Raw genomic sequence first — 27117 nt, 5'->3', positions numbered from 1 at the left:
TGATTGGTCAAGAAAGGGAGGAAGAGGGATGAACAAAAAGGATAAACAAGAGTGAAGGAGGGTAAGACAGAAATTTTGGGGAGTAAGATTGGTTTTTTAGGTGTGTGGGGCAGATTTTTTGGAGGACGGAGATTTTTGAAGATGGGAGTGAGAACGGGGCCAGCACAGTTCAGTGGGTATTAATAACAGCAGAGTGTGGGAAAAGATTCAGATGAAAATCGGCTCGAATAGCAGAGATAGTTGCAAGAAAGTCTAAGGAATGGCCAAAAGCAGAGCCTCTGTACTATGAAGAGGATCAACAAACACAGTCCAGAGATGTACGCCTAGTGGACCAGTAAGCCAGACCAAGGAAGACGATCGCTTGAAGGAGAACACAAGCCAGGTATCCTATTGAAGGAGAGGGAAGAAAAAAAGAAAGGCAGCGAAAAGTCCGGAAAATTTTGATTAGCTAACTGAAGGAAAAAAAAAAAAAAAAAACCTTGAAGGAAAATGAATAAGACTGTTAGACAATGAATAGGTTGAACTGGATACTTTATTTTAAAGGATATGGGGGGGGGGGGGACAGTAGTTGTTGTTATTTGTTGTTATTTGGTTTTTAGGAGCATTAGCAACTAAGGCCATATTGCTCCGGGATATGCGGTGGTCATTCCCTGAATGACCTTTCCGCATCCTCCGTATTTGGTGGTGACGGGCTCGAACCCCGGTCTAATCAAGAAGCGTGTGCTACGCACTGCTGCTCCTTCCCACCTGGCTACGTAGGCGCCGGGGACAGTAGTAGATTGAGGAAAAGGGTGAGAGAGTGAGTTACCCATCTGTAGTAGAAGCAATGTAAGAGAATGTATTAGATGTTATTGTTATTTAACAAATAGTCTGTACTCAGAGAGAACAACAAGTTTGTTCATATCCCACTGAAGGCTCCGAAGGGCCAGGGAATATTACATATATAAAAAGGGTTGATTAAGAAAGAGAATAACGAAATTATCTTTGTCTTATGTATGAGGAAGAAGGGATAAAAGAAAGGATATGATGAATATATGTGTATGTGAGGGTAGGGATTGTACGAGAGGTTATCCATAGGTATTGCTGTGAAGAAGTACAAGTCGAGTGAAGGTATATGCTGATTAACTTAGTAGTTTTATTGTTTCTCATGTACTTAACAGGATTATAAATACATAGAAAAAAAAAAGTATATGTGAGTTTAGTAATTTTGTAAAGTAGAAGAAGCCTATGTATAATTGTATAATCATGATTTATTTAGTATTTGTATTTTCTTTATGATCCTAACGCTGAAATAAACTTTTATTATGTTGATAATGTACATGTCTCATCATTCAAGAGAAATACACACAGCTCTATAGTAAATAACCTGACTTATCCTGGTTGGGGGAGAAGAATAAAAGAAAATCCTCATTACATGGAATCTTCTGATACTGAAAATGGTAAATAAAATAACTGAACAGCAGATAGCTTGTGAACCTTGAAAGGAAGTGAGGACCCCCTGTTCTGGAATTTAAACACACAGCAACAGCCCACTGAGGTTCCAAGGAAAGCTGGGGGTATTATAAAAAGCAAATAGAAAAAAAAAAAAAAAAAAAAAAAACAGAATTAAATAATATAGAAGTAAGAAAGACCCAGTTCCCACAGTTGTCTACTGCGCCACCGCAGATGTGTGTGCAGTTGCGTCGTCTTGTTAGAAATACTCCAGAACACTCCCGAAAAATTCCACAGGCCCATAAGTAAGTATTTTTACTACTCGTTTTAACAAGGATTTCTAGTTGGCATCCAGTTGATCTATGAATTTCATAGATTTTCATACAGCACTAGGTATTAACTGTTTCTGTAAAGAAAACAGGTCCAATGATTCGACAACTCACAAGGCGATGGTTAGACCACATTTGCAATATTGCATTCTGATCTGAAAACCGCACCTGAAAAAAAGATATACAACTTCTAGAGAGAGTTTAAAGAAGAGCGCCTAGTAAAGAATGCAAATCGCTACACATAAGAACATTTGACAATTAGACATCTAAAGGGAGATCTGATTGAGGTTTATAATGTGCTGAAGAGGTTGAGTAAATTGGATGAGGAAAGATTATCTCTCGTGAGTGCAAATATAGAACATCAGGGAATAACAGAAATGGGATCTCATGAAATTCACCTTGGGTAGTGGGTTGCCAAAAATTAGAATAAGTTTCCGCCGAATGTGATGGAGGCAGCGAGTCTGAGAACAATTAAAGCAGAATTGGATACTTACTTTTGGAAATGGGAATAGCATGAATACTGTATTCTGTTTTATTTTAGTTATTTATTATTGGCTGATGCAGAAAAAGTCCGCTTCCTTGCATCATTTGGCCTTACTAGTATTAACTCGGCTCCAATATTTTGGGCTTGCTACTGCGCGGTGGAAGCAAGTTTTATTTATGCTCTTCCACGACGCGCAAGGCCTTTCTTTTAAACTTTTTTTTGTTCGTAATTGTATAATACAGTTACATAATGTTGTAGATATAATCTTTGTAATGTGTACGAGATCAAACATCTCATGTTTGTAAAACTTTACTGTAGGGCGGCTTCCGAAAGCAAGTCCATCTCCACCTTGTAACTCTGTGTCAGGAACAGTACTTAATAACGCCAGTCGGCGTGTTTGTGAACTAAGTGTGGATTATGTTGGATGTTGTTTGACTGGCTACTTTGCAACCAGGAAGCAGCAAGAAATTTTCTTAACAACTGCCGAAATTATCTTCCTCATCTTCCTTTTCTTATAGTATTTGAAAAATAAAACAATGAAATAGCCAAGGGAAGGGCGGATAAATAAAACCAAGAAAACATAAATAATTAAACTAAAGAGGGAAAAAATATAAAAAGAAATAAAAATAAAAAAAAAAAAAATGCTGCTTCCTGATTCCCAACATTTCCACGACAAGCTGGCCATATGTCACTTACTGATTGTAGAACAATGAAAAAAAAAATTAAAAAATAAAAATAGATCAAACCTCAGGAAACAACTGCAAAGGCGTCTAGAAATTAATAAACACTTGAGTTGTCCTCTGTGACAGCTTAGTTGGCATGGTATCTCGCCGCCTGCAACTCGTTTGCATAAGCTGGTGTTCGATTCCTGTCGATAACTGGAGTCCTCTTCAATCGAAGCTGTACTTAATATATCTCAGGGGGCAGAGTTTTACCCGCCAGTTATTCCAGGTTTTCTAGTCCTAACAATATGCAAATGTCGCTAACACATACGGCTGTTAGCGACAAGAACCAGTGCCACTAAAATATTTATTTTTTGGATACAAAGGGCAATGCACCCTTAATGGCAACATGCCAGGGTTTCAGATTTAATTTAGAATTGAAGTTTCCCCTTGATGGGCACAGCCAAGGTCGATATGTCCGCTTCTCCAACTGGTGTTAGAGAAATGCTAAATATATATTTTTTATATTTATTACATATATATACATTGTACTGTTTAAATTACTGCAAAGAAAAGTGGAAAAATAGCGGATCTCACGCATACTATTGGAAATGTAGTTCACAGGGTACATTGCAGCTAGAACACCAGCAAAAAGTATGGTACCAAATGAGAGAAGATCCCGGGCTATCTGCAGTTCAGACTTGTGGTAGTTGATAACTCGGCCGCTACGCAATTGGAGAGTAACTATAGAACGGAAGATGAACACAGATAAGCGGATGCTTTGTCCATTAAATATTAGCATACGCGAAGCTCAGCCAATCTACAGTATCAGAAGAGCATTTAACCGATATTAAGGAATGAATCATCGGGGTATTGATTGTAAGTCCTACATGTAATTTTATACAGGGTGCTTGGTAGGAGGTGAGCTATTCAGGGTTTGGCGTTTGTATTTTTTTACCCTGCACAAACTTATCGATGTTGCTCTCCTTCAATTGCTTGAATGGTGGAGAGCATCGGGAGAACTCAGTAGCACTGGTTTATTAGATTGAGAACCTCAGTTTAGATTGAAGTACCATATTCTTCAATAATACAACTGCGAAATGTTTGGTCCCGACGATCACTTTGCAGTTAGCATAAGCTGCCCTTTCATAATAGAAGAGATAATTAAGGTAAACATCAAAATTGCTGCTGAGGGGAAGGTTACCTGTAAATAATCCAGCATAAGAACCAGTATTCTACAAGTAAATAAAATAAATAAATTTTCTGTTTATACTCCGGGACGACCAAACGGTCAGAGGAGTTCACAAGATAGACAGAATACAAGAAACAGCACGGCATTCAGCAGTCACGGGCTTGAACCCCGGTCACTCAAGGCACGTGTACTTATGCACCCACGCGCCTGACCACTAGGCTACGTATACATGTTTGATGTTCGAGTGCGTATGTGTGCGACAAGGACGAATTCATTTATTTTTTTGTTGTTATTATTCAGAGGCGTAGTTGTTCCCGAGCCCCAAAGTCGGGATGTTGGGGGAGGAGGGGGACAACGAACCAACGTAATTACTATTAATCTAGTACGACTGCAACATTATTTTTAGTACCTCTAAATTTACGGTATAAAGGATAAGAGAGTAAACATAGGAGTACAATATTATGGAGATAAGGCAATTTTTACCTATCTTAACACTGTGTCGTTGCCAAATTTCTCACTTGGAGCAAGTTTTTGGTAGTCTTGTGCATTTCGAAGGATTTCACTTGTAATGTCGATGTGGAAATTAAAATCAAATTGAAGTTCTTGATCTGGACTCAGAGTGTGAATCTAGAAAGTGTGAGTCTATAAGCTAGACTTACACTTTCTAATAACCGGGGATGATGATTTGAAGCGACCAAAGACGCTCACACAGATAGTAATACCAAACTTCAATAGTCAAGTCATTTGTGCAGACTGCTACACACACACAAACATATTAGCAGAAATGCTCAAAAAGGATTTTTCTTTTTCTTTTTTTTTAATTTACGTGATATGAATGGCTTGAATGAATTTCAGTCCGAGGTTGAAGTTTTCATGCCTGCATTTCACACTTGCAGTCAGATTTTATTACCAGTTTACAAATGAGTAATAAAATTTGATCGTAAGTGTAGTCATAATTCACTTTCACACATCTCCTAACTGAGACCTCATTGGTTTTAATCCTGCCAGGATCACGAAGTTAACTGGCGCTGAATTGCTCGGCGATTCAAAAAATAATAATAAATAAATAAAAATCTCGATATATGAATATGACGGAGTGTTTCGTGATAAAGGGCAGATTACACAGAAACTTTTCCCAGATTTAAGAAATGCAGCGACGATAAAATTCAAATGGTTGGCCCCAAACTTACGCAAGCGATGTTCTTATTAGCTGGTCATGGTTCGGTTAATGCAAAGTTGCATGATTTAGGAATTAATGAAAGATCTAGTTGCCATTGTGGCGAAAGAGAATCATGGGAACATTATGTACAACTGTGAGGAGTACTGCGATCTACGAATTGAATTGGTAACTCGGGTTAGTAATCTCAATTTTATTGCAGAAGGCTGCGAGACAATTCTAGTTGATAAACAGGAGAACTTCTTGGCTTTCCAAGCCTTTGCAAACTGCAATATTTCTTAGGCGGAAGACTCTTCTGCATCTGGAAGCCTTGGATTTGTAATGCGGTATGGTGTATGCCGAATTACCTAGAATTCGGTGAAATCGTGGAGGCTTGAGTCTGCTATATCCACTGCAACTCCAGCTCCTTGTGCTGGAATTTCTGCTCTCAGCAGCTCCTAGCGCTGCTGGCTTTCCAACAGACTGTAAACAGATGCAGATCTTTCCAATGAAGTTTGAACTTTGTCTGATATTTAATTATATGCATATTTTATTTTTTATGTAATTTGATTTTTTTCAATTTGTTCATATCAATCTTTTTTGGTCATGGCAGGTTTTTTCCCTCCCTGTACTTGGGCATTATGTGTAACTAACAGCGGGGTTGCCATTGGTTGTCTGGGACCGCTTTAAGTAATAAATATCAAATATCGATAATACCTCTGACGGGGCCGAGCGTCAGAGAAGGTCACTGAATTGTTCCAGTGGGTATGAACCCTAAATGGAATGAAGGCGTTACCTTTGAAGGTCTGCGCGTATGTGGCAACCCTAACCCTGTTTCAAGGGTTTGGAAGGGGTGAGGGGACTAAGAGACAAAAATTATATACCAGGACTGAAAAATTCTATCAGTAGCATTGAGTCAAACTAATAACAACAGACACACAATATAAGCTGAAGGATAATTTCAAACGTCGTGATTTTCGTCCCTTTTAGAAAAAGGAATTGTTTTTTAATATTTGTATAACTCAAGTAAATTAAAAATATTGAAATAAAATAAAACTGCAGTTATGAGTTAAATACAATGTAAGTTGAAAAACATGAAATGGAGGAGATTCTAAAGGCAAGTTTTATCCTAATTATATCAGTAAACGCAGTGTTTGTACTTAATAGTAAAATGGCAGAACGATGCAAGGAAATAAAGCTTGTGCTGCATTTGCCGTCGAAAAATAAATATGTAAATAAAATAATCCTTCCCACGTAACTGCCCCCAACAGAATTAACTATCAAACTACGACTGACAACGTTTCTGAATCCTTTGGGCCAAATGGGGTTTATTAAGAAATAACTCTGACCGTTCAGCTAAAACATACAGAAAACAAACATGTTTTTGTAAAACATGTTTCTATTCCATACTTCGAAATTTGGAATTCTGTTGAGAGGTTTATATACTTCTGAACCGAGTAAGATCAACCAAATAAACCAAAGTGAAATTTCGATCACGTGGGAAAGTGTTCTTTACATTCAGACTTCAGAAATCATGTACAAGCAGTTCTCGCTTTACGAGTTTTTTTTTTTTTTTTTTTTTCAAGTATCAACAAAATCGAAAATATGAACATTAATTGCAAAAAATGAATGTTAAACATTCATCATAAATACCGCATTTCAAACCACGCAAGTAGCTATACAATACAGTATACCCGGCTTTACAATATTAATCTGTTACTATCGTATCGCGAAAATATCGTAATTGGAACCCAATAACACATTGATTTTTTGGTAATTCATTCCACGACCTCGGAAGTTCAAATTTTCGCTATATAACTCCCTAAAAGGTCGCTTTTATAGTGTAAATTGTATTAGTTACCAATTCAAATCATTAAACGCACTACACTTTCATCGTTATCATATGTTATAAGAACCAATTTTGAACAGCTTTATATTTTTCTAAAGCACATTTTTGGAAGTCACGACCATAAAACAAAAAAACAATTTGCACTTTCCGGTTTATTGGACTTTTTTGTTACTGCAAGCAATTACAAACGGGGAAATAAACTCGCTGCTATTGCATTTGCGAAAATACCGATTGCTGGAATTGTGGTTTTTTACATTATTATGGTGAAATGTGTTTCCCCTTTACTGAAATCTTCAATCGTATAGAAAACATTAATAAATTTTCAGAATCTTCTCTTCATTCCTTTTTTTTAAGCTTCGTAAACTTGTTACTCCGTCTCAAATCGTGTTAGTTGCAATTTGTGCGTTCGTTAAAAAATGCTTATGCATGCTATTAAAATTTATAAAGAAAATAGAAGATTATCTTGAAAATAAACGCCTCGAAGAATTTCTGAAAAAGATGATTCCTTGTGCAACAAACCAACGAGTGCCGAGCCAATAATGAGTGATCAACTAGTGTGCATTTAGTCGATGATGATGAAGAATAAACATTTGTAAGTCAGAATAATTTCTCTATTATTATAATTTGCTTGATTTTACAGGGTACGTTTTCATTTCTTTGGATAAATAAATCATTGTTTAAAACAAACTAATTATCTAACTAATTTCATTGTTGATAATGTAACCCCCATTTTTAACATTGTCAATGGGAAAAAAAATTCCCGCTTTACGAGCGCGCGCTAGGAACGAATTAACTCGTAAAATCGAGAACTACCTGTATTGATCTCCTTTTATCAATGGATAAAAATAAATCAAACAAAAATGTCCCAAGTTTTGTATTTTGTCTATTTCTTCAAAAATAGACATCTATCATCCCCCGATTAGGCAAAGCCCCCTGATAATTTGTTTCAACAGTTTTATTACTTTTTGACTAAATGTCATTTTTTTTTTTTCCCCCACATTCAGTCTACTATTATTTTTTCTGAAAAACCAGTGTTATACAAGTGAACGATACATCGTTTTTGTCTAATGTTTTCAAAACTTGAATATATCTCTGCTCAGTCTCATAGTAAATGAACTGGGGGAAAGGAGGTATCCTACAACAGTTGTTTATATAAGACAGAGAGATAATACATACTTATCAGAAGGATCATTACGGGCAGTTTTCTTTCCTCTGCCTATCATTTCATCCAACTAGTCTGCCTAACTATACGCCATTCATGATCCGCCACTCTCACTGCAATGTACACGTAATCGATAAAGTAGAAATCTTCAAGGGTTTTGCCGCTGTCTCCTTCCCTTCAGATGATCAAATTGCGCCTCAGTCCGTTGGGTCTTAGAGAATTAGATTGGTGACACAATCAATTACAGCCGCTTCGCCCCCTCCACCACCCCACCCAAACAACGAATCTGTCACACACACACAAAAAAAAAAAAAAAAAAAAAGGAAGAAACATTAGTGCTAAAATTCGGGAAGATTCCCTGCGGAAGGTTAGCATGTCTCTGTAACCTTACACCACAACAGCACATGTATTGACCATCGTCGGAAACTACGAACATCAAAGAAAGCATCTTCGGCGCGTCCCCCCCACCCCGCTCCACTCCTTTCACCCTCCTGTACAATTACGGCCGTCAGACGAGAAGAAGGTCCAACGAGTAATAATGGCGTGACTATCTCCAGTCCCAGGCCGGCCTATTCACTGTCGCAGGCACACCGGCTTGTAAACCGTTATTGCCACCAGAGAAGCAAATGGGAAATCAATGACAGCACGTGCTCGCACCCGCTTTACTGACGTCACGCGGCGATATTGTTTCCCTAATGTATATATGACCTATTATTGTTGCTTCCGCACCATTGCCGACTGACTCTAGGGCCAATTCGCCTGGCACCGACGGCTGATATTCATTTTCAGTAACCTGGAGAACAAAGATACCGCCAGATACGTGCAAGGTCATAGGTGAGGTCGGTTATTAAAACAAGGGATTATCGCTAATACGCCCGATTAACGTAGACTACGTGGACTAGCCACGGGAAGATGAATTAGATAGCTGATAACACGGTAAGAGAATATAGTCGCATACAAGATCCATATTTAGCAAAACGTATTTGAACACGGATGACAAAATAACACCAGGTCGGTATCTGTCAATGCCTTAATTTGATATAGTGAAATTGAAATAGGCTTGCTCTCTCTCTCTCTCTCCTCTCTGTGGGTTGTTTACACAATTAATGACAATTCCATTTTAGGGGATAAAGTGTTTGTTCGGAAGAAATAAATTAATTTGGAAACGACTATATTATAAAAACTATTAGCTTAGAAAGTCTATCATTGCAATATATACTTTCAATACAAGCTAAGGTCAACAAAAATTCTGAATAATAATAACAAGAGCTGACGGTATCAAGATTCCTATACCCTATTTTACTCTTATTCGTCGGTAATTAAATCTACCGCACCAATCAGTCTAATAATTCAACCAATTATTATACTCTGAAATAACTTAATAAAATAAGCACCATCTATTCAACGCCTAATATTAAATTTTTAAATTTAAGCTTTTCACAACAGAAGAAAAATAATAACACTAAGAAAATGTTAACTTTCTTGGCAATGGCAATCAACATCGTTCGCGGTACCCGGCCCGGCCCGACCCGTGTACTGCGAAAGATGTTCGGGCTTGGTACAAATGATCGAAATGAATTTTTCTTTCAAACATTTCGGACTTTTTTTGGGTAATTTCTTACATATTTTTTATGTATTTAAATTTTTAAAGTGTTTTTTTTTTTTTAGAAAAAAATGAGTATTATTTGTCTGTTGACACTTAATTGTCCAATAAAGCGCACTTCGCCAACCTCTCTAAAATTCCACGAAATTTCGTGAAATGACCGGCCGGTAGTGCAAGTTCCGAAAGAAATTTTAGTGCAGTCAGATTAGAAGTGCAAGAGGATCGAACCAATTTAAGTAGCGACAGTGTTGACTATTTTATTTCTGCACAAAAATTTGCAATAAAAAACGTGTGAAGAGAAGGTGACTGGTAGAGGTGGATATCGATATTCGTTTTGGAATTATATTAAATATCGTAAATTGAAAATTTATTACATTATCTTATAATTAATATTGATAATTATTTTTATATAATTATTAATATTGAATTTTGAATCTGAAAGTTTATTTATTTTTTTTTATTATTACGAAACTTCAGAAATTAATACTAACAATTTTATTTATAAAAAAAAAAAAAAAAAAACGTTTCAATCGGGCTATGATAAAAATCGGTTCGGGTGTATTGAAAAACAAATTCGGGTCAGCCGGGCCATCTAGATCTTGAGCCAGGAGATTAAAAAATGAAGGCCCGTGCAGACAAAGAGCAGAGACCATTGTAGATGGAATATCTTGGATAATACGGAAACATTTATTAAAGCAAAAACAACCTAACTACTAAATATGACAACAGATATACAAAATCCTTGAATGAAATGACACCTCGCAGAGAAGAAAGTTTGATAAAAGCAATGCCATCCACAATATAAATAATATAAATTCATTCCATTACATTATACTTTACCCAGAACATGTCTGTTCTTTGATCACCTGTGAGAATACTATTTAGGTCAAAACGAGTTTATCCTTTGTAACAATTCAACAATCCAGGTAATAATAAATTAAGTGGTCCAGACTTCCGTAAACTGATGATAATACTTATTCAGCAAATCCGTCCAAGTCCGAAGAAAGCCATCCAATCAGATGATATTCATCTCGAGAATTTTAAAGAGTTCAAACAGAAATAAGCATATTATAATTATATTTATGGAAATCATAGTTAAAACAAAAGATGTCAATGAATTGTAATTTACTTCAATTAGATAAATTCCATCACCTCCGTGTATGTGTTTTAAATTCTACGTCTAATAATAGTATGTTTTACTCCAAGTATTGTAAGTTTTATTACAGATTAATTTATATTCATCGGAGCATTTAACTCCGACAAATACAAATATATATCCTATCCCAGGTGATTGCACGTGTCTAGAACCAATCCTAAAAACTCGAACAAAAATTGGATTGATAATGAGCAACGGAAAATCCAAGCAACAAACTATGGACGATAATTTAAATCAATACGATATATTTAAATTAAACTCTGCTACTGTTGGTACATTTCCTGCTTTTTTAACGACTACAGCCCTAGCTTTTTTTTTTTTTTTTTTTTTTTTGTTAAATGAAAAACTAAAGATGGCAAGGACACCACTACAACTGCTGCTGTCGAAAAACTGTCATGACACTGTTCTTAGAATCTAAACTAAAACTTTGGTATCCCCCAAGAGTGATATAACAACAAAGTTTTCTTCTCCAGCCACATTATACTTTATAATATTGCCAACCTGAAGCTCGAATCTGTCTACAAGTATTACATGACTATCCAAATGGTAATGTATTTTAACTAAACGCGTGAGGTCTTAGCTTCCAGCGCCATAATCTCATGAACTAACGCGAGCGCCGCCTACACGTCCATTTCATGAATTCGAAAAGGCGTTCAAAAGTTTGTAGGCGAATTCACATCTGCACGTAAAATCAGTAGAACCTTGAGGTAATCAGGGAACACGCACATTTTCGTCAGTCGTGCTTAGGTCAACGTGGCATCTGCTGCATAATAAGGGCGGGGAAAGCTCGTTATAGTTTTTGGCGTTAGTTGTGTTGGTTTTGTTGTTTGTTTGAAAGGGGGAATGGAGCCTTTACTTGTTGGCGGAAGTTAGACACACGACCTTCATAGTCAACCATGTACGACTCATGCAAGGACATTATTACATTTCATGGAAAATAACAGCACGCACGCACTTTTTTCTGGCCGTCAGCACCCCCTCCCCCCCGCTTCCATTACAGCTTTCTCTCCAAAAACACTGAAGGTTTATGTGATGCAGTGCTATTTGAAAGTGGAATATTTCTGAATAAAACTACCGGTATTTCTCACCATTCACTTTTTCCACACTTGGTAATTCGTGAACTTAAACTATTCAATTTATTACTAAGTGCACTCGACAGGTATTCCACCTACAGGATTAAGAGGGAATTCACTTCATGTATTAGTAACACATGAATCAATGGATGCCTTTCCTAGCCAGAGGTTATACTTCCTTTCATTTATAACAACGACCTTTTCGAACATGCAACTTTCACCACTTAGAATCGCTTAGTGGGAAAAAATTATTTTATTTATTTATTTATTTATTAATTTTTCAGTTGATTGTAAGATAAAATCGACCCTTGTACGGCGAGCAAGCCAGAGGGGTACATTTACAATGCAGAGGATAAATTTACAAAAATATTTACAGTTTAGCAATAAAGGAAATGTGTATTAATATAACAATTTTGTTCTTCATGTCTTCGTAGAGGAGCATTCTCAACACTAAAATTTATTAACTTCTTACTCGAATGTCGTGATGACAGCATAAATCAGAGGAACTAAAAGACTGTGGGTCTCAGCTAGTAGTGTTTAAACTCAGTTGTTTGTTGGCAGATAGTCTTTCTGTAGGCCTTATTGGAGCACAATAAGGCCTACAATAACCCGAAACCGGTTTCTATGGTATTTAGTGGGAACATCCTGTTTAAAAACTTTTCAAGGAGTTTAGATTAGAGCGAAGAGGCTTAATTTGTAGGCTACACAATTGCCTCTTACTTCGTGAGTGCGAGATGATGCCTGTAAGTACTGGTGCATCATATCTTCCTGGCAATAGCTTGGCCAGTATATGAATATTTGTCCAAATGACAATACACATCCACGGTGTCCACTCCATATTTGCATACAAAATGCCTCTGGAGACAGTGAAGACAGAATCGGAAAATCTTGTTTAGCCACCTGAGTATCCAATTTTTTTTTTTTTTTTTTTTTTTTTGGAAACCCCGAACACGAGAGGTATTAGAACCTACAGTACTAAGTACCGTGCTTGGGTTGGAGGTTGAGAAGACGAGAGAAGATATTTGTTGACATTAGACTTGAACTTTCAGAAAATACGTATGTTGGCGTGAATATGGATGTTGGCGGCACGTGTTCGAACTGTTTTGAAAGAGAGAGCGGGAATTATAGAAGCCAATTCAGAAGAACAGTGCCCATGGAAGTATCTGGAGAAAAGGCATGCAGCAGAAACAGTACGTCTATGAGACAGCGAGTGGAGAGACTCTATTAGAGAGGAGTCATTAATTAACCTAACTGTCCTCTTCTGAATGAATCTAGAAGCCTGAGAGAGGTTTCCAGAGCACCGTCCCAGATGTGGGAACAGTATTCCATTGTAGGGCGGATTTGCGATTTGTACAGAGTGAACAGCTCTTTGGAAGAAAAGTAACGCCGAGAGCGAAAGTGAAAACCAAGTTTTTTAGATGCAGAGGAAGAAATATTAGTAATGTGCTTGTGCCAAGAGAGATATTATGCCTAGAAATCGGAGTGTCACCAAAGATAAGCATAGGAGCAGAAGAATCGTTTTTGCGAGATAAGACAAGACTGAGTTTTAGAAGGATTGAAATCAACTAAGTTGTCATTGCCCCACTGGAGAATTATCTGGAGATCGGAATCTGAGTAATTGGTAGCGGTTATTCGAGAAGTTGAAGCTCATTGAGCAGGGCAAGGCTTTCTCAAAATGGAAAGTGGAATGCAATGTTGGAATTTCCTCTTTTCGATCTTCTCTGGTTTAAAATCTCTTTACCTCACATTGTGTCAAATTCATCTGTTGTCTCTACCGTTCTCCCATCTCTACTAATCACTTGGAGCTCTTTGACATCCACTCTTTGCGACTTTACTTTCTCCAGTCCAACTTTCCTAACAGTGCGGTAATTTTCCTTAGTGATTTTAATGTTCACAGTTTTCTAGTCACACCGACCCTGCTGGTCGAGATGCTGGGGCTTTTGCAATTACTAATGACCTTCAAAGATTGTTCATTTACTTACCAGAATACCGGACAATCCTAACCATACAGCCAACACGCTTGATCTTTTTCTCACAAACAACCCTTCTAAGTACACCGTAGAAGTGAGTGGTCCTTTAGACACCTCAGATCACAACTTGGTGATTGTCTCTTCTGAAACGGAGCCTTTATCTCATGGCTGTTCCCAACCTCGTGTTGTTTGGCATTACAAGAATGCAAAATGGGATGACCAACGAGATTTCTTTTCTTCTTTCCCTTGGTCGGATTACTGTTTCAAAACTTCTGATGTTAACGTTTGCTCAGATCGCGTCAGTAAAATTATTCTTGTAGGAATGGAATCCTTTAACCCACACTCCATTTTAAAATCTCGTCCTTTATCTAAACCTTGGTTTTCCAATAAATGTGCTAAGGCTGTTCAAGAGAAGAACGTTGCATATCGTAATTGGCTTGTTTTTGAAGAAAATGAAATTCATCAATTTCATTTTCTGCCTACACCAAAGCTCACAACAGTTATAAAGCAGTTAGTTATTAATCAGTCCAAACTAGATTTTGAACAGGCTAAGAGTAGAAAACTTGCTTCTTGCCCTAAAAGGCCGCCGTAACCTAGTGGTCAGGCGCGCGGGTGCATAAGTACACGTGCCTTGAGTGACCGGGTTTCAAGCCCGTGACTGCTGAATACGGTGCTGTTTCTTGTATTCTGTCTATCTTGTGAACTCCTCTGATCATTTGGTCGTCCCGGAGTATAAACAGAAAATTTAATTTTTTTTTCTAATGGTAGCTGAGCATTCTGGTCTCTTGCCAAAGTTATTGGCTGCATCTAGTTCTGTTGTCACTTCAGCCAAGGATAAAGCTGACATGCTAACATCCCATTTTCCTCCCAACTCATGTATTAATGATCTTGGTAAAACACCTCCCACCATTCCCAACACGCTCTATTCAGTGCCTCCCGTGGTCTTCCGTCAAAAGGATTCCAGAAGGACTTTGACAAATCTTGACGCTAAGAAAGCGCCAGGTCCTGATGGTATTCCTCCACTTGTTCTCAAAACCTGTACTCCTGAAGTTACTCCTGTTCTTTGTCGCCTTTTTTCACTTTCTTATTCCAAAGGTGTTTTTCCTTCTGCTTGGAAATTTCCTCATATCCAGCCGGTTCCTAAAAAGGATGACAAATCCCTCCCATCCAATTACCGTTCCATTGCAATTACTTCTACTCTTCCTACAGTAATAGAGAAATCGATTAACTGCCAACTCTTAAAACTATATACTTCTGTCTGATCAAAGATCGCCAGTATGGATTCCGTCAGTGTCGCCTACTGGTAATATTCTGGCTTATGTTACCCATTTATGGACAAATTCAATGAAAAATGTTCGGTGAAACACAAATAGGTGCTCTTTGACATCTCCAAAGGCTTTCGATCGTGTTTGGCATAAAGGTCTTCTAAACAAGCTTCCATCTTATGGCTTGCCAACTGTTTTTGTAATTGGTTATCCAGTTTTCTCTGATCGCTGACTGAGCGTGATGGTAGTTGGCTCTCTGTCTTCTAACTTCTTCACTAATGGTGGTGTTCCCCAAGGTTCAGTTCTTCCCCCCACTCTATTCCTCTTGTATATTAATGACCTTCTTCCGTTGACTGGAAATGCTATCCATAGTTTTGCCGATGATAGCACATTTCAATAGTTATGCCAGACAAGCTGTACTTGCTACCTGGGAGTCTAAAACGCTGATGAAACTGATAGTCGGGTGACATTCAAGTCAAGTGGACCCAATTTCGGCAAAGTCCGGACGGTCTGTGACAGCCAAATCCTCTGCCTGCTTGCACCTTCACAATGGTGGGACTGTTAGTAATCCTGGTTATAACCTCCATGCACAAGCACAAGGTAGGTGACCACCCAGGTGTGAACCAACGTAAGCAGGGGTCGAGATGTGGCGTCCACACCACATGGAGGAATGCCGCCCCTCTGTGTTACCAGGTAATACTAGGTGGTAGATGACTCTCATCAACCGGTGCAATACCACCACTTTGCTTATTGAAGGCTTGCAGTGGTGGAACTCGTTTAGTCTCCAGAGCCGAGTTCCAGTCAACCCTTACCCGTTAAGGTTTTAACGTACGTTTCAGGAGCTGAGGACCAGATGACCGAAGCGTATAAAGCAACCGGGGCAATGCACCTAACAATGTATTCCTGCACCAGTTGAGCATTTCGGACCGCAGCTAATTCTTGTCTTGAGCGCCAGATAGCGGCTAGTGTTTTCTTTCTGGTGGTAGTGAAATGCTCAGTGAAGGATAACTTGTTGCCCCAGGCAATTCCCAGATCCTTGTGATGATCGAATTTTTGTATGGGTTGGCCATTTAAGAGAATAGTGAAGTTATGTATTTTATGCTTTCTGAAGAAGGACATCTGGGCAATTTTTGAGAGGGTTAATTCCAAGCCCAATCGAGGCAAGGAAGTTGGCCAGATTAGTTAACTGCTGTGTAGCTTGCAGAGCAACGTTATGCTCACTGCCATTACTGCTAGATGGGAAGAATATTTTCAGGTCGTCCATATTGCTTATGACGTTATTGCAGGTCGACGAAACAGTGTCGTAGAGATCACCCCTCCCTGGGGAACTCCTCTATTTACTGTGTAATTGATGCTAAGATCTTCATGTTTTACTATTATGATTCTCTCTGAAAGTAAATCTCGCAATAGTGTGAGTAATGCAACAGTGAGATTCCAGGAAGCGGCTTTTAATGTTCAGGGCGATTTGGATCCTGTAACTTGTCCTAGAGGCAAGATGCAGGACCTGTTTTCAATGACTGAGAGAACTGTCAATCCTGTATACCTGTTTTCAATGACTGAGTGAAGATGGGATGGGCGATAGCCAAAACATTGATTATTTATTTGTTTGATATGGATTGCATCCTATGGAGATAAGTCTGTAGTCTTTGCAGGTTTTAGGTCTACTGATTTTGTGTTAAAGTCTCTGGGGTACAACTTCCCATTGTCACACAGACCACTGTGCTAGGGGTGGTTCTGGATCACAAATTAAGCTTTCACCCCCACCTCATCCATCTCACCTCCAAGGTGAAAAAATTTTCAGGCTCAATCATCAGAATCACCAGGAATGAATGGGGCCTGTCCAAGCGGTCACTTAAGCTGTACTATAAAGCCGTCTTCCTTCCGATCGTGACGTATGCTGCAGGTGCTTGGTTCCACAGAGCTAGATTGGTTAATGATATGCAAATTAGGCTCTATACAACGGACAATGCTCCTGGCTACCCATAGGGTATGCAGGACAGTATCCACTGCTGCTATACAGGTCTTAGCTGGGACCCTTCCACTGGACTTGTATGTAACCTTCCGTGGCCTGACTTTTAGAATTAACAAGAAAATTCCAACCAAGATCTTAGACATTGAGCTAAACCTGAACACTGACCCTAAGGCAGAGAAAAGACGCTGTTATAATGAGATGATAAATATCTGGCAGACAAGATGGGACACTTCCACCAAAGGAGCACCTACAAGGAGGTTCCTACCAGATGTGACTTTCCCCCTCCTCTAAGTCGGCACAGAAGTGGCTCTCTCTAACTCTTGAGACATCATTCCTAGTCATTGGACATGGCTCATTGAACGAGAAGCTCTTCCAATTAGGCCTAATACCCATAGACGTTTGCTACTGCGGGGCCAAGGAGAATTGGTTCCACCTTCTCTATGAGTGCGCTCTCTATGAGGACCTGAGGCAAGACCTAGCAAATACCATTCCTCTCACTGAAAACCAACTGGACATTCTGTTGTAGACACCACAGAACCTTGCTGCCTTCCAGAACTTCTCAATGCAAGTATTCACGCGCAGGAAAGCCTCCTACAGAATAACGCAGGCTCCGAAAGGGGATCCCCAGACAGCAGCTTAAAACTTTTATTTTTAATTTATTTTATTGTCTCCGCACTCTCCACTAGTGTAGCTTCTCTCTCTCTCTCTCTCTCTCTCTCTCTCTTTTTTTAATTACACCACGGGATTTTTTATTTATTTATTTTTATTTATTAATTACATCACGGGATCTTTTTTTTTTTTTTTTGTTTCACTTCCTCTGGAATGGGCCCCCAGAGGAACCTGGTCCACCTTTTGACAACATCAGGTGAATCAGAGTTTCGTTTGAGACGGTACGTGTTTTATTGGGACTGGCCCACCTTCCCGTGGTGTGGACGATTACCCAGAATCATCTGTCCAGGTGACTGATGCTTCTGGGTAGCCAAGAGGCCAGAACAGAACAACAGAACACACACATAATACACACAAACCTACGTCATTCACATTCTGGCCCATTTGTAGTGATACTGTACTTCACAGAGATACCAGGCGGAGTTGAACAGAGGTTCTAGGAGCCGCCCTTTACAAAACACATGTCCACATGTCGATACTGATTTTGTGTAGTACGTTTTCCAGGCATTATTGAGAGTGGCTGTTTCAATGATGGTGAATAATGATAGCTTGAATGCTAGTACTACCATTTCAAGTCTTAGTTTCTAGATGAAAACGAACAAAGAGAACAGATCAGCTATTACACTGGGTTCCAAACTTCAAACTGATACATAACTCAGGTTGGGTTCTCTGCGTTTTGAGTAAGTCGCTTTGAACATTTTCTCCTATCGAAGTTTCCCTACTTCTTTGGACTAACCAAAAACTAAAGAATTAATTTGTACCATCAATCACAAAATTCATTCAATCTACTGAAAAAATCCCCACTTCAAAAATAATACAAATGAAATTACACATTATAAACAAGCCAGTAAGAGGCTTTTTTCCCCTCTCTTTTACGTATTTCAATGAACAAAACCTCAGATCAGGCTCTTTTAGTACTCGTATAACAATGATACTCTTGGATAGCAACATACAGTTCTTTAATTAGATGATGTGAGAAAGACTTCACAAATGTTAACAGTGGGGAAAAGGGGGGACTCGAACAGATGGCCTATTCTAGAGGTTAACCGGCTTCCGTCCATATAGGCTAACTATACCTAGACTATTGCCTAGAGCTTCAAGTTGGAAGGCTGCCATCCATATAGGCAAATTAGGGGATCGCCAGGGTAGCAAATTCGAGAAAAAAAAAAATCGTTTAAGAAAATTTGTAAATGGTAGAAAGATTTAAAAATGCAAATAAAATAAACAATGTCATTATTTTAATTCTATTGCGTTAAAGGCAAGAATATTACTAATTGATGTAGTGCAGAAGTTTTAGAATACCTAAAATGTAAGATAAACCAGAGCTTAACATGTATGGCTTAGCGGTAGTCTCGCATTGCTGAGGGTGCTGTATGTGGAAGCAGGGGCAGAATACTTTCATAAATACCATAGAAAATAAAATATCTTTAAAAATGTCATGCAATTGTAATGAAATATAAAATGTATTATGTTCTGCTTTAAAGTAAGAATATATATATATATATATATATATATATATATATATATATATATATCCCCCCCCGAGGGGATGGGTTCCTTTAATTTTAGCTCAAGGAAACATGACTACTAATGGCGCAACGAGATGTCACCATGTTTCGAGCCCATAGGGTCCTTATGACATAATTGTACAATAGTTAATATATATCACGTCCTCTTTTCTATCTGTAGAGCCATATCGCACCCCCGCCAAGAAAAATGACAATTCAAAAACTTGTCATTTTTCATAACGCTTGTTTAAAAATTTCAATTTATATCTACCAGCCAACATTCGAAACGTAAGCTGATTTCACTGTTCATTATTTAGTACAAAGTAAAAGATGAAAACGATATTATTTACTGCGTTCAAAAGTCACCGGAACTCCTGCTGGATAATATTGCTATATCCCTATTCCTACTTGTGTCGTTTTAGAAAAATTTAATATGAAAATATTTCACGTTGTGACATAACATAGCATTAAGAAAGAACATATAGAGCACACTACGATAATACTTTTTATTTATGATAAATACAAAAATGTAGAAAATTTTTTGTTGAGTATAAAAATAGTAAATTGAATTTTAATATCGGGATTACGAAAAAAATAATAATAATCAGAATAATTAAAGTACACACAGAATTGTAAAAATCAGAGCAGGATTCTGAAATTATTTCACTTCACTATGCTCAAAAGATTAAACTGGATTTATAATTTATACGTGTATGTTATTTCGATCATGTACCCCAGTACACCAGGCCCATTCGTTACTATCCGATTTCTTTTTATTCATTTAAAGGAAGGTTTTCAGTGTAAGCAGTTCTTAGGACAATTATTATTTTTTTTTTGTTGTTGTTGTTCGCAAATTCTGCTTCGAAAAAAAAAAAAAAAAAAAAAAAAAACTCGTTTTATACAAAAATCTGAGATAATTTTAAGATCACCTATTTTGTCTCCATTCATCGCGAGATACCAATTTCTATGAACATTATAAGCGAATATGTAACAAAAACCACTAATGGGGTAAGACAGGCGAAAGCTGAGCAAGAGAAATCACTAGCAAAGACAGCTAAAAATGGAGATACTTCTTTTCGTACGGGAATACAAGTGTGAATCAGATAGGCCCCTTATTTGATCGAACTGGAAAAAGTCAGAGCCCAGCAGAAGTAGTACATGAGATGAGAAAAATACAGTTGAAAGACCATCAGAACCACGAGGGATCGGTGCAAGAAGGTAGACTGCTGTAAATTAAGTGATATATCAATCTCGGAGAAGTATGCGAAAAACTGTCGAAGATATGCGACTGTAAGGCACCAGGAGTGTGTGTGGGGGGGGGGGGAGGACAAAGTCCCCATGCGAGCGCATAACGTTCGGGATATTAATGAGATCATTAGGTTCCAGGAAGATCCTCTGGCTGGACTGGAGAAGCGTTAACGACTCCCCAGTCCACAAAGGAGATGCGAAAGACGTGACAGGCAACTATAAGGAGTTTGACTTCAGCTGGGGAAAGATCACGGAATCTGTGGTTAAGGATACAACAGACATCTCTATAGGAATGGTATCCTTAATGAATCGCACCATGGGTTCGTGACGGGAAATCTTGCCTAACCAATCAAGTTGATTATTATGACAAGGTCATAAAATAGCTGGAGGCAAGAAACAACTTTGACATTATTTATCTGGACTTCAAAAAAACTTTTGGTGCGGTTTCTCTTGAAAGTCTATTATATAAAGTATTAAGTCATCATATGCAGACATTGTAGGGATAGCAGAGACATGGAGTCACTCAGACATCAGCGATTCTGAATTTGAATACGGGGAGTCCAAACTCCCCATATTCAAATAAACTCCCAATTTTTCAAAAAATTAAGTGCCTCTTTAAAATAGATGTGGAATACGTATTATGCTTACCAGGACTAACTAACTTCTACTGAACGCACTGTTGTTTTCTATGGTAACAAAAAAAAAAAAAAAAAAGTACTATTGAAGCAAAGCAAAATTGCTTTGTTGAAAAATTGCAAAAAGATGTTACCACTTTCCGTTTATTTACAGGCATCCGATCTTACATTTAACAAAATTAGGGACACCTCGTTATAAAGAGGTGCCCCACTTTGGGCTTCAGACGATCTGGTCAGCATATCCATACTGCACAATGTACATTTTAAGCGTATTTACTGTACTGTATTTCTTTTTAAGTGAAAACTTTAAATTATTGCATACGTATGTTTTATAACTGCAAGTTAATAAAATAAAAATACTGCACTGCAATCAGTGACTCCAAAAACCACTATAAAAATTGGTTAGTTTCGATTAATCTGAGATTTCTTCAGATAACTCAAACTGTCACAGTCCCATTCAATTTGGATAATGGAGGTCTCGCTGTATTTTATTTGCATAACAGATTTCACTTAATGAATATTCGTTTAACTGGTGGTGCCGGATCAAGAGTTACCGAATTTAGGAGGGCCAACTGTATAAGTCTATTTTTAAAGCTCAAAGCATGAAAAGTAATATTTCAGTTGTAGAGATACCCCTCCCCCCAAGATTCGAAGAAATTTGTAAATGAAGGTTAAAGTTAATTGAGGAGTTTTCTTATTCCATTCTATATTGGATGCAATGGTAATAGCAGTTAAAGCAGGATTATATGATTTGCGATTTGTAACAAATTTAAATAACATTTTAATATATTTGTAATCACAGTGAAATATTATCTAGCTGTTGTACATAATAAATCTATTCTACAAATTTTAACTAATCTCGGAAATATTTGTGTCGGACTGGGAAAATCGAATAACTAGGCCTCCGTATTGAAAAAAAAATAAATAAATAAAATAAAATAATAATAATAATATTAATTTTCCCAAAAACATCAGCTTACATCTGCCTTTGGGAAGCTGATTCCACGGGCTCCCCTAGAAAATCAATTGTAGCAGCTGACCTAGAATAGTCCCACATACAGTAAATGTTGTTGTTATTATTTGGTTTTTAGGATACTTAGCAACTAGGGCCATATTGCTCCGGGGATATGCGGTGGTCATTTCCTGGCCTTTCCGCATCTGGTGGTCACAGGCTCGAACCCCGGTCTAATCAAGAAGCGTGTGCTACGCACTGCTGCTCCTGCCCACCTGGCCACGGAGGCGCCCCACACAGTAAATGTAATGGTTTTGAGAAGTACATGAGAAAACAAACAAGAACAGACAGAAGCAGGACGAAAGGAGGTAAAGAGCCCTTCCAAAGAGCTGGCAAGGCAGAATGCAAAAATGCAGGTCTATCCATTCGTCAAAAATCAAAGCTTGTACACGTCAAGTTCTTATTTTTGACGAATCACAAATAAAAACGGAAAACGAATTATAATAAATTTTCTGTTTATACCCGAGAATGGTCACATAAGGTCAGAGGAGTTTACAAGATAGGTCGAATACAAGTGCAGCACCGTATTTAGTTGTCTAAGTGTTTGACCACCCAGCTACTGCAACCGTAATTTCTAAAGTTGTAAGGCAACAAACAAACCTCGGAGCCTAACGGCAGTTGAAACATATAATAGGAATTCGCAAGGCCATCCTAAATGAGCTCACAATTGAGAATGGAGATAGCTGTTGGACCAAATGGAACTAGACAGATACTGCATAGGATGGGATTATAGTAGATATGCCACATCACACAAACCGTCACCAATGTTTGTCATGATGTATAGAACAGAAGCAATGGTAGAGGGTAAAGTGGAGGAATCAATCACACTATACCTAAGGTCTTCATCTATCAGTTCCCAAAGGCTATCGTGCAGTCCGCTAGCTTAAATCTAGGTAACAAACCTAAAGACGTTAAGCGAATATACGGTCGATAATGGAGCGAGAACTGGCTGTATACAGCCTTTGGGCGTGTTATAATTTGGGACATCTTCAGCTCTTCTCGTATCCAGGGATGGATTTATGCACAAGCGCATGAGGCTCTAGCTTCCACCATTAGGGGATACTCGCACTGGAAAGATGCCTATAGGGGACTGCCTATTGACTTTGCGCCTAAGGTATCCTTTGTCGGCCTAAATCCAACCCTACTGCCGAATTTATGATTAAAATTAACTGTTTTCCACAATGAAGCATACAAAATCTACGAATGTCTTTCTTAGCAGGACAAAGAGAAGGGTTATGTGAGTAACTTTCAAGATGATAATAACGTGATTAAGGTTCAAAGGTGGCTTAAAATTTGTAGTATGGTCATCACAAGGTGCGTAAAGTGTATTTCAGTAGAAGCCGAATTACGGATTGTATATTCCATGTGTGTATCATACAAATGAACTACACAAAAAAAAAAAAAAAAAATATATATATATATATATATATATATCAATTGAAAGATCTTATGACAAGTAACGGTAAGGCTAAGTTAACTTAATTTTAGAAACGCGCACAAATGGAGAAAGAAACGTTTTTGCCCGTGGCTGTGTAAATGTCAATATGCATTACAATTGCAAACTGAAAAAGGGTGAACATTTCTAAAGGAGTTTTGAAAATGTTTATCAAATTGCAAATACACTTCAATCACAATCAAACCAACAACTTTTTTTTTTTTTTTTTTTTTTAATTTGCTTATTAAAAAGAGTATAAAGCGAATCTCGCCTACCTTCAATCACTGTCACAGCAGTCAACACGTAAGAGAACTATCTCCACCTGGAAGAGTAAGACAAATTAGACTCGTTAAAATCAATCACCTCCAAACATATTCATGCTAATAGGCACAAACATCAAGCAATGGTTTAACAAAAATTAAATGTAGTACAAAAGCGCAAAGTTTGAACTCCTTATTTGCATTATAAAAATTCATATTTTCAACATGTTTAAAATGCAATTAACTATGGACACGTCTAATCGAAATAATAAATGAGAAAAATTAGGAATATCTAATGCAGTTGATGGCATGTAGTGTACGTATCAGTACAGATTTGTTTTTTTACTCTAAAGATGCTCATTATTTCCGAAATGCTTTTCATATCACTTATGTTTAACATATACTAATTGTAAAAGAGTCATCCAAGGAAATATATTACAGCATCATTATCCTAGTTTGCAACACCAAGGCATAATTATATCAACCAAAACTACTCAACTTCTTTATACGCTTCGTTGCTTCAGAGAGAGAAAAAAAAACTGCTGACAACATTCTTTCAGCACTAGTGCTCTCTCAAGAGGGCACAATTAGGAACATTTGTTGGAGCATTCGTTTGCTCACAAAATTACATTTGCTTCATAAATTCCACTTAGTATTCAGCTCAACTTTTCAAGGCGAGATTTCAGGAAGAAATAAGTTTATAAACGAAGGAAGAAAGAGTAGGGGGGAAGGGAGCGACAAACTTACATTTCAGACAAACTACTGCTCAATAGAACTAGTATCTGCCCCCTTTTTTTGGCACGTTGATAAAGCTGAATTTGAATATTACTGCCAGAGAAGTTTACATAATAATGAAATTTAATACACGTGTTGGGAGGGCAGCTCTTGATAACGGTCTCGAAGTCGAAGTTTTCCCCCCAATAGGGTACATCAATAAGCATTCCTGCATGACAATCAAGTTTCTGCTTGCAATACATTGTAAATTAACACGAAGGAATATAAATAAACAGTGCGTGTGTGTGTGTATGCATGTTTCTACACTTAGAACAACTATACAAACAAGGAGCTTTTTAATCATAAAAAAAGGGGAACAGGCAAATCAGATGCTAAAAAAAGTACGGCTACATCGATGAATAATGTCATTAGAATTATGTCGCGATTCAGCCTATTAAAATAGGCATGGTCATCATAAATGTATGATGGCACAAGCCTTAACTCACACTTGAAATATCAACTATTTTAAGTTGACAGAATTAGCTTATTCTGTTAACGAGGATTAAAAATTCAATCTTTTCATTTCAAATTTTATGATAAACCCAAAAACAAAACGTTTGACTTCAAGGTGGATGGGTTGCTGGTTGAGAACTTAGAATAATAGTTGATATTGGAGTACATGTATATTACGTTGTAATCTGCAGTAAACCATGGAAGAAAGTTGGATAATAGTTGTAATTTAGCATCATAAATTAATTCTAGTTGTGCCTCTCAAGAAAGTACGCTTTCGTACTTCGATAAATCACTGTTGCTCTTACAACACAAAAATGTTATGAGTGTTATGCTTAAGTTTACCATTAAATGATAATTACATTTCTTTCTTTCTCTTTCTCTCTTTTTTAATCCTTGAACACTGAATTAAATTGCGAGCAACTTTGGGGGAAGGGGAAACAGAACTTTTATTTATGAAACAAAAGTTTATTTAAAAATTGAAATAAAGATTAATGATCCTAAATTATAACCATGATTTACTTTTTTCCATTTGGTACAACCATACACGTATGCTAACCTGTTTTATCCAATTGCAGTATAGCGCTGCAGTTTGTTTTCCGCCACATCAAACTTTGATGTTTTTATTTATGTATCAGTATTTTCGAATTATCTTCTTAATTAAAAATGGGGTTTTGGATTACAATGCGCTTAAACAAAACAAACTCTTTTTGTGTACTTCAAACTTCTTGCTCTGTACTTCAGAATAATGCCTTATCTGAAATGGATTACAAAAAAGTCGGCACTCTTACGAAAAAAAAAAAAAAAAAAAAACCCATAAGTAGGTACTAAAGTTTGAAGGGGAAAAAACACACTACTATAGACGAGGCAGGGTAAGAATGCTGTTTTATTAAATCGTTAAAAATATTAATTTTTAAGCACTGCAACAATTATGTAGGGAAGCACACTTCGGTGCCGCAAAACAGCATTGAACCTTAACTAAGGCTGTTCTTTAAAAAAAAAAAAAAAAAAAAACAAACTGTAGAAATAAGAAAAGTTAGTACAGCAAACTTCGCGCTGAACCACTAGAGGGTCATGGCCGGTTACTACAAGCGCTCGAAGAGGTTGAGAAGAAAGTAGCACAATTATTCAGGGAATCTCAATTTAATAAAATATATATTAAACGGTAGTTTTCGAACCCACCCTCCTTCCAACGGCCTCAGAAAACATCGTAGAGACCGCGACGTACCATAAATTAAAAACGCAAAGCACTACTAAGCTTCTTATGACCAGTAAAGGAGGTTGCAGAACAGTCAACAAATATAGTTTTGCTCAAAATAGAGGTTGTAGAAATATAAAGTTCAAAAACTGTATTAAATATTTCGGAGAATGGTGTCTGGCTTGTAGAGAAGCAATGTTTTACACCCATGGACCATAATCGCAAATGTTTTAACATTTCACATTATCATAATGCTAGGCAACGTGATGACAAAAGCATGCGAGACTTCCTTCTGATAGCTACACATAGCTCTAACTTTACGCGGAGTCGAAGTGTAAATGGCTTCTTTACGTAAACCGCTTCTATTTATCTGCAGGAAGAAGTCCAGTGGTGGAAAAAAGGAATAAGCGCAGAGGAGTGGGTGGAGATACATTTCTTCTTTAACTTATCCATCTTCCTGGAAAACTGGAGTCTATGCAGGACCAAACAGCGGGTTAGAAGTGTGCTCCATTTACTGATAATGTTGCACCTATTCATTCTTGTGCAAACAAATGAATGTCATATGCAACTGATGAGTCCAGAAAAGTAAAGTACATATTATTTTGTGAGTGTAATAAGAATAAA

At 37.6% G+C, this 27117-nt stretch overlaps 1 protein-coding gene across 3 annotated transcripts in view; it reads right to left on the bottom strand.

Moving 5' to 3' along the window:
* LOC150080768 (plexin-A2-like) overlaps positions 1 to 27117 on the bottom strand; it is a 1384718-nt gene that overhangs the window by 813149 nt on the left and 544452 nt on the right. For all 3 annotated transcript variants that reach the window (XM_090381170.1, XM_090381171.1, XM_090381172.1), the window contains one exon: positions 24087 to 24133. The gene's annotated coding sequence lies outside the window, so the exon portion shown is untranslated. The remainder of the gene's footprint in view (positions 1 to 24086; positions 24134 to 27117) is intronic.

The sequence above is a fragment of the Mastigoproctus giganteus genome, chromosome 9 (genome assembly GCF_048544385.1).
Source record: "Mastigoproctus giganteus isolate SK-2022 chromosome 9, ASM4854438v1, whole genome shotgun sequence".
Taxonomy (NCBI): Eukaryota; Metazoa; Arthropoda; class Arachnida; order Uropygi; family Thelyphonidae; genus Mastigoproctus; species Mastigoproctus giganteus.
The sequence above is the reverse complement of the archived record's forward strand: the minus strand, read 5'-3'. Positions and strand labels throughout refer to the sequence as shown.